The 8,377-nt window shown below is 47.9% G+C and overlaps 1 long non-coding RNA gene across 4 annotated transcripts; it reads left to right on the top strand.

Moving 5' to 3' along the window:
* Positions 1–652: 652 nt before the first annotated feature.
* On the top strand, positions 653–6,525 carry LOC125098465 (uncharacterized). Of its 4 annotated transcripts, none has more exons than XR_007126831.1 (3): positions 653–899; positions 2,192–2,331; positions 6,268–6,525. It is a non-coding gene; the product is annotated as an uncharacterized LOC125098465 (long non-coding RNA). The 4 variants fall into 4 exon arrangements; XR_007126828.1 differs by having other exon boundaries at positions 653–935; XR_007126829.1 differs by having other exon boundaries at positions 653–935; positions 6,265–6,525.
* Positions 6,526–8,377: the final 1,852 nt, after the last annotated feature.

The raw sequence follows: 8,377 nt of genomic DNA, 5'->3' as shown, positions 1-8,377 counted from the left end.
AGCAGAGAGACCGACGCGGGGCTCGATCCCAGGACCCTGAGATCATGACCTGAGCCAAAAGCAGAGGCTTAACCCACTGAGCCACCCAGGCGCCCCCCCTTGTCACTCTCTTAAGAGTGTCTCGTAAACATACTTAATACTCTCCTGCGAATGTCTGTGAAGATACAGTACCTAACAATTTATATGCTTATTACTGATTTTTTTTTTTTCAGCTTCCCTGATATCTTCAGAATCACGGTCATTGCATGTTTATAAAATAAGTTGGCATTTTAAATCATCTTTTATACATAACTGGCTAACTGGGCACCTGTTAGCAGAGAGTTGTCCTCCGCTGAGAGCCAACATGACAGCAGAGCTTTTGGGGATGGAAGGGTTGCTCTGGGTTCTAACTGATTTTTCCAATATGTCTGAATTTCTTGCTTCCACACTCCTTCAAGGGGAACATTGTCTTCTTCTTCCCTTTTTTTTTTTTTTTTTTAAGATTTTATTCATTTCTTTTAGAGAGAGCGTGAGCAGGGGGATGGCAAGGGAGAGCTGAGCGTGGAGCTCCATGTGGGGCTCTGTCTCAGGATACTCAGATCTCCACCCAAGCAGAAACCCAGAGTCTGATGCTTAACAGACTGAGCCACCCAGGTGCCTCAGAAAAGTTGTCTTTTTGTTGGCTTCAGACTGCTCAGGCCTTTTGCTGGGAGACCAGAGGCTGTGATCTCCGTCCACTAACTTAATGTAGAAAGTGAAAATCTATCACGTGATTTGCCACCACTCTAACTTCCGTCTTTCCTCCGCCTCTTCAGTCATTCAAGGCATTCGTTTGGCTACAGCAGATCCCTCACATTCTTCAGGGGAACTGGTGCATCTCTGGAGAGACGGGAGCACTGCGAGTGGACCGCTTGGGAAGTGTGCGTGTTGGTTCTGGAATGGGGCCTGTGTCATAGGTACTTAGGCTGAAAGGAAGTGTCAAATTTTCCATAGTCCGAGCTTTCCAGAACTTAGTTGGCTGCTTGCCCCTGAGTGAGAATTTATTTTCTAAAATAAATGATTTGGAATGCTCTTATCTTGCCACCCAGACACACAGCTACAGTTCCTACTGCCTGGGAAAGTGAACTCTCCAGCTGTGCTACGGTGCACAGCATCGTCCTGGTTTAATCAGCTTCCAAAAACTCATTAAAACCCCACATTAAAATTGTAGGGCAACAGCAACATTGATTAGACTTCTCTTCCCCCTCCTCTGCCTTTGATGCCACTGTTTTTTGTTTTTTTGGTTTTTTTTTTTTTTGCTTTTGTTGTTGTTGTTGTTGTTTCCTGGTTTTACCCCCTGTTCTTTCTTCTTAATTGTGTTTGGTCAAAATCTTTCTTTTAACATTTGGGCTCCCTTTGGATTGTCCCACCTTGGTAATTCCTCTGCTTATTCTTTCTTCTGTCTTCACTCTTCGGTTCAGAACACCCCTTTCCCATGAACCTGCTTCTTCCTCCTACAAGGATTGCCGTTGAAAAGAAAGCTGAGTTGCCTGGAACTTCATGTCGCTATGCAGCCATTTCACATCCTTTCATAAGCCGAGGGAATGAATGATAAGATCATGCATTAGGCAGTGTATTCGTCAGGGTCTCTAGAGAAACAGAACCAATGTGATATACAGGTGATCCTTGAAAAATGTAGGGGTTGGAGCCACCGACCCCCTGTCCTGCACAGTTGGAAATCTGTGGATAGCTTTTTTTTTTTGGTAAGATAACTTATTTGTGAGTAAGAGATGGGGACAGAGCAGGGAGGAGCAGAGGGAGAGGGATAAGCAGACTCCACAGGGAGTGCAGAGCCAGATGCAGGGCTCGATCCCACAACCCGGAGATCATGACCTGAGCCAAAACCAAGAGTCAGAGGCTTAACTGACTGAGCCACCCAGGTGCCCCCTGCATATAACTTTTGACTCCCCCAAAAGTTAGTAGTCTACTGTTGATCAGAAACCTGCTGATAACATAAACAGTTGATTAACACATTTTTTTAATGTTACATGGATTATGTACTATATTCCTTACAATAAAGTAAGCTAGGGGAAGCGTTACTAAGAAAATTATAAGGAAAATATATTTATAATACTGTACCATAAAAAAATCCATGTAAGTAGAGCTATGCAGTCCAAAACAACTGTGTGTATGCGTATACAAAAGGGATTTATTATAATGTGTTGGTCCACAGGATTATGGAAGCTGGAAAGTACAGAATCTACAGGATCCACATCCCAGTTTGAGTCCAGAGGCCAGAAGTGCTGTAGAACCAGAGCTGCTGTCCTAGCTGGAAGGCCATGAGGCAGGAGAATTCTGTCTGACTTGGGGCAGGTCAGCCTTTTGTTCCATTCAGGCCTTCAACTGATTGGGTAAGACCCCCCACACCAGGGAGAGAATCTGCTTTACGCAAGTGCACCAACTGAAAGGCTAATCTCATGCAGAAACACCCAGAATAGTGTTTGACCAACCCTGGGCACCCTGTGGCCCTGTCAGATTGACACTAAAATTAACCATCACGGCAGCTCCTGGGCGGGGGAGCTGTATGTTGTTGGACACGTACAGAAGCTGCCTCTGGTCAGAGCTGGGACATCACTTTGTAGTTTGACACCACTCTGCTCTTACATTTCTGGTCATGCACCCTCTTACCGTGTTTTATACATGCTCTTTTTACTGGTCTCTGGTCAACGGCCTCTCGTGCATCACAGGAATTGCTCTAAGTTTCCTCATTTTTCAAGGTCTTTTCCTAACTCCTGCCCCTCTGTTCCCTGCGTGAGATCTGGCCTCTTCTTTCATGGATGGGAGACACACACTTGGACAGGTCTGTTACTTTGCCCAAGGTCACAGGGCTACTGAATGGGCAAACTGGGATGGAACTTGAAGCAATGGGTCTTGTCAGTCCTGGGAGCCCCCTGGGCACCAGGCACTATGCCAAGTGCTAAATGACCTTGTTTCCTTAATGTCTCCAACTTTGATGCCTCCGTCCTTCCCATTTCTGGAAGGGTGTGCCCTGTTCCAGGCAGTATTTCCCTGCCCTTCCGCATTCAGCACTGCTCAGATCTTACTGTCTAGTGCCCACTTCTCAGTGCATAGACCTCTGGCACTCCTATACGTTTCTCTCCTGTTTATTTTTCCCCTTTATATTTGAGGCATTAAAAATATAATTCTGTTTCATCCTTAAAAATTCTCCCTTGACCCCGTGTCCCTCTCAAGTTACTACTGATCCCTTCTCTTCCTTTTACTCCCCATTCTTTATTTTTAACTCCAAATAGTCCTCAGCCTGCTGAGACCCAAGCTGCTGCCACTTTCTGCCCATCCACTGAAACTATTCTTGGCAAAGTCGTGGAAAGCATCCTGTTCCGTCCCGTGTCGTGGACGCTCTGCTTGACTCCATAGCATCTGTCACTGCTGACCATTTTTTCCCCCAGGAACTCTCATTCCTTCTCTGCTCTTCCTCTGCTTCCCCCACCGTCTGCCCAGCCCCTCCACCACGGTTCTCACGCTTGGCTGCACGACCGTCACCCCAGGGTACCCCAGTTGGTGCCGCCACCCCGGAGGCCCCAGGTTTTTGCATCTAACCGGATTCCAGGTGATGCTGCGGCTGCTCCAGAGACCACACTTTGATACTGACTTTGCAGGTTTTCCAGAACATTCTCTCATTGTGAGTTCTCCTAAGTGTCATCCAATCTCACGCATTCTGGTGTCAATGATTTTCTGAAGTTCAGTCTTTCATTTCCACATCTCTCTGGTCTGGGAGGTAGATGTGCTTTGAGATTGTCTTTGGTATTTCTTGGAAGGGCACTTTTGGCATTTGGGATATGACTGTTCTCTGCTGAGTAGGACAGTCCTATGGCCAGAAGGATGTTTGGTTCCACCCAGTCACTGGAACCACTAAGACAACTCCCACCCCTGCCCATTTCCAAATGCCCCCAGGGCTGTGCTGCTGCCCCTGGTTGGGGAGCGCTAGGTTCCCCCAACCTGCACCTCCTGTATTCTAGCCCACGCCTCATCAATCAAGCAGAGACCTCATGCTTCTACCTCAACCTTCCTCCCTTTTAATTGGTTACCACATTCCATCCATTTATTTCTAAAATAGCTCTTAATTCTGATCCCTCTTCTGTGGTTAAAAGCACAGGTTTTAACATCTGCCTCCTTGACAGGAGTTCAAATTAAAATCCTAACTTGGCCATTTAGTAGCTGTGTGACCTTAGGCAAGCTAACTAACCTCTCTGAGTCTGTCTCTTCAATCCATAAAAAGAAGGTAACTCCTTCATAGGGTCATTGTGGGAATTGGCAGCGAGTACCAAGCACTTTCCCCAGACACAGATGGGACACTCAGCAAATAACGGCTCTCTCTACAGGCTTGGTAATTTCCACCTTAGACTGGTGCAGGGGCCCCCTGCCTGCCTCCTGTCTCCGAGTCCCAGCCCTTGCTGGGTGCTGCCCAAGGAGCTCTTACAAACGTAGCCCAGCCAGGCAGCTCTCTGCTTAGGAATCTTCGTGGATCCCCATTGCACATACAGTTAAGCTCCTAACCATGGCCTACAAAGCCCGTTGGAAATACGATTCCAACCCTGTTTTCCAGCCTTACTCTTATCTGTCAACCTGCTTCCTCTGCTCACCACCTCCCCCACCCCACCCCAGCTTGTGTCCTCTCTCTCTCTCTCTCTTTCTCTCTGAAGGACTCGCTGCCCCCACGCCACCTTCACATCTGCATGTTTCTCTTTTGCCTAGGAAGGGCCTGCTCCGTCTAGGCCTGCTCGAATGCGCCTCTCTCTTGCCCTGTGAAGTCTTTCCCCTATGCCTCCTTTGGCCCTCGGCCCCCACTGTGGGATGTGTGTGCCTGTGTTTTGGCGTGTTGTTGTCTTCAGCCCATTTCCGGTCTCTCCTGCACTTGCTGAGCATGATGTGGTAGAAGGAGCTCTGGCGCTTTCCCACGACACACACCACGGGCTGCATCCTGACTCAGCCTCTGCGGGGGCGTGCGACATTGGCACGAAGCCCCTTTGTTCGTGAGTAGTGTTTGGGTTCTCCTCTTGGCCTCCCTGGCTCAGATGAGATCACATCATTAAGGCACCTGTTTCAGTTCTCAGTGGGGGATCGGTGGGCAAAACGCCCCTGAGGCCTCTCCGCTGCCCCTAGGCCATTCCCGTCTGGGAGGTGCTAGCCAGGGCCATTCCAGTTGTATTAGTTTTCTGTTGCTGCCATAACCAGTTACTGCAGACTCAGCAGTTTCGACAACACAGGTTGATCATCTTACAGTTCGGTAGGTCAAAAGTCGGACGCAGCCTCACCTAGTGAAAGCAAAATGTCTGCAGGGCTGTGTCTTGGAGGCTCTGGGGGGTAATCAGTTTCCTCGCCCCCCTTTGGGTCATTGGCAGAATCTACTTCCACGAGGTTGTACGACAAAGGTTCCCGTTTCCTTGCTGGCTATTGACTGGTCCCCCCCGGAGCAGATAGCAGTCTGTCTCAGGTCCCTGCGTGGGGCTCCCTAGAGCTCAGTGCCAGCCACGGGACAGCACAGCTTCTCACCACCCCCACCCCCGACCCATCACATCCATAAAGGCCCTTGTGCCCCGTGAGACAACATATCCACAGTCCCAGGGACTACGGTGCAGACTTTTTGAGGGGCCCTTATTCTGCCTGGGACGCCTGTCATCCCTCTTAACTCCCTGGAATATCACTGTGAATGTTGTTCCCCTTCTTGACGATCCTGTGGTCATTGTCTGCCAAAGAGTCCTTTGTTCTGCAGTATAGCAGCTTGTCCTCCACACGGCGAGCAAGGTGTCTGTTGATCGTTTTTTGTAGCCCAGATTTGGCCCTCCCCCTTTGGGTAATGGTATCCCGGTCCTCCAGCCCCTGTTCTCGGTGTGTGTGAGGTGGTGCCAAGCCGGCCGGCCAGCTGACGACACAGCTTAAGAGCCATGGGGTCAGGGATGGGGACCGCCCCACACCAGTCCCCTGAGACATTGACCTGGGATGTTTGCTGGAACTATTGGTCAGGAGGCCTTTCTCCTTCCAGTGGGACAGATGACTGGATAGAATGGCCACCTGTAGACGGAGGTGATTATCTTGACCTGACCAGGAGAGGGAGGAGCCTGCCAGAAAATGAGGCCAACCTGGAAAATCAAAGCAGACTGAAAAAATGGAAACCAATAGATTTCAGCTGACCTAGTTTGAGCCCCTGGATTTAGAATTTTCTGAAGCCTGATGTGTATCTGGACTTTTAAGTTATAACATATCAATAATTCCCTTTTTTGGCCTTAGCAGGGTTCAGTGGGATTTATGACCACCGTGTGTCCTGACTATAACCGAGCTATAAAGGGAAGTCAGCTGAAAAGCACGTAGGAAAGATTTTCCTCCCCACTAAAAAGAAATATACACAAGAAGAATCTTCCTCTCCTGTCTCCTTTCGTTATATATTTGAATGCAGTTGTATGAGATATGATGCCTGGAGCTGTGGCAGCCATCTTGCATCCATGAGGTGACAAGCCTATAAAAAAAAGGAAGAAAGAAAGAAAAAAACAAAAGAAAACAAAACCACCCAGTCTTCTGAGGTAAGAGAAGAAAAAGCCTGGATTTTAAATAACATTATGTTGCCAAGCCAAACTTAAGATTTCTTTCTTAGGACTTTGTATAAGATGATTAGTTGTCTCTGTTGTTATGTTATCTTTAGACAGATGCATTACTTTCAGCCAGAAGTATTGTAACAGGAAGTCAATGAGAAGAACATCCAGTGAGCTCCCCAGCCCTGGTGGTATTTGGTGGCCAGTGGGATAGAGGCTGAGGATGGTGCCCTGTCAGGTACAAGGGCCCCATGTCTTGGGTTCTTCTCCCTATTCCTGTTGCCCTCCTACTCTCTGCCCCCCAAAGCCTGGAGAATCTTTTTCTAATCTGAATGTATGAAAATCTGGCCTATGTTCACCCTGATTTATCTGTACTCTGAATTTTCTCAGGGCCTAGGCTTTTAAAGCTAAAAATATTCCTTTATTCTCTTCCCACTGTAGCATTTTTCGCTTTATAAAATGGTCTAGTGCTTAAATGGGGGAAAAAACCTTAACAGGATGTGTATGTGTTGTAGTGGAAGGCAGAGCTGGGGTGGAGGGAAGTGGTGGACAGAATAAGGCACGTGAAGGAAGGAAAAAAAAAACAGAAAACAGTATCAGTTAATATTTTAAGCCTTGTATCCATTTAAAAAACTCTAGCCTTTTTTTAAAAATGATTTTATTTATTTGACAGACAGATCACAAATAGGCAGAGAGGCAGGTAGAGAGAGAGAGAGAGGAGGAAAGCAGGCTCCCTGCTGAGCAGAGAGCCCGATGCGGGGCTCAATCCCAGGACCCTGGGATCATGATCTGAGCTGAAGGCAGAGGCTTTAACCCACTGAGCCACCCAGGCGCCCCAAAACTCTAGCCTTCTTAGAGATGCTTGTGATAAACACTCATAGTATTAGTATCTCAAGGAGGACGTGGGTAAAAAAATCATGAATAACATTTTAAAACTCTTCAACTTTGTTCTTTTGTGATCTCTCAAAAAGATAAAGCGACTTTTCAAATCTGATACATATTCTTCATCTGTTTAGGAGGTATTTTCAGAGCCAAGATCTAGGTGCTAGGGCTATAGCAGTCAGTGTACAGAAAGAAAGACGTCTCTGCCCTCAAGGAGTTTACATTTAGAAGGGGAGGACAGACCACAGGCAAACAAAGGAAAACGGAGAGTCTTAAGAGGATGATAAGCACAATGGAGATCGGGGGAGGGATTTGTAGTTTTCAGTAGGAGGTCAGGGTTTCTGAGAAAAGAGATGTGAACAAAGGAGATAAGGAGCCAGCCAGCTCTACGGATGCCTGGGGTGGGAGCCTCCCAGCAGAGGAAGCAGCTCAGGCAGGAGATGGCTCAGCCTGGATGAAGACAGTTCAGGTCCATGCGGCTGGAATGGAGTGAACGAGGGTGAAAGTAGGAACAGACCAGGTTCAGAGCTCACCCGAGCCAGACGAGGGAGGGCCCCGCTTCAGAGCGGTGCCTCTTTCCTGATGCCCTTTGGAATGCCTGGCTGGCAGATGCCGCGTCCTGTGATCGGTTGTCAGAGGTCCCCACCTGCCTGGGTTGTCCTGTGCCGTGATAGACAGCAAAGAGGAGGAGGACTGCCTTTCAAATTACCTGTAAGTCATCCAGCCCATATGCATGGATTTCTGGAAAATCCTCAAAATTCAAAAGGCATACCCTCACCTATCAGGCCATGGAATTTTGTTTGGCTTCATTTGGACTCAGGCCCTGGTACATTTTTGTCAGCGACATTTCCCCCTCCCCAAAGGCAACAGTGACACTGAATATTTGGGACTCTCTTAAAGGAAGCTGAAGTTTGCATTTTAAAAACTTGGTA

Source organism: Lutra lutra, chromosome 4 (genome assembly GCF_902655055.1).
Source record: "Lutra lutra chromosome 4, mLutLut1.2, whole genome shotgun sequence".
Taxonomy (NCBI): domain Eukaryota; kingdom Metazoa; phylum Chordata; class Mammalia; order Carnivora; family Mustelidae; genus Lutra; species Lutra lutra.
Note: the sequence above shows the minus strand (reverse complement) of the source record. Positions and strands in the feature narration are given on the sequence as shown.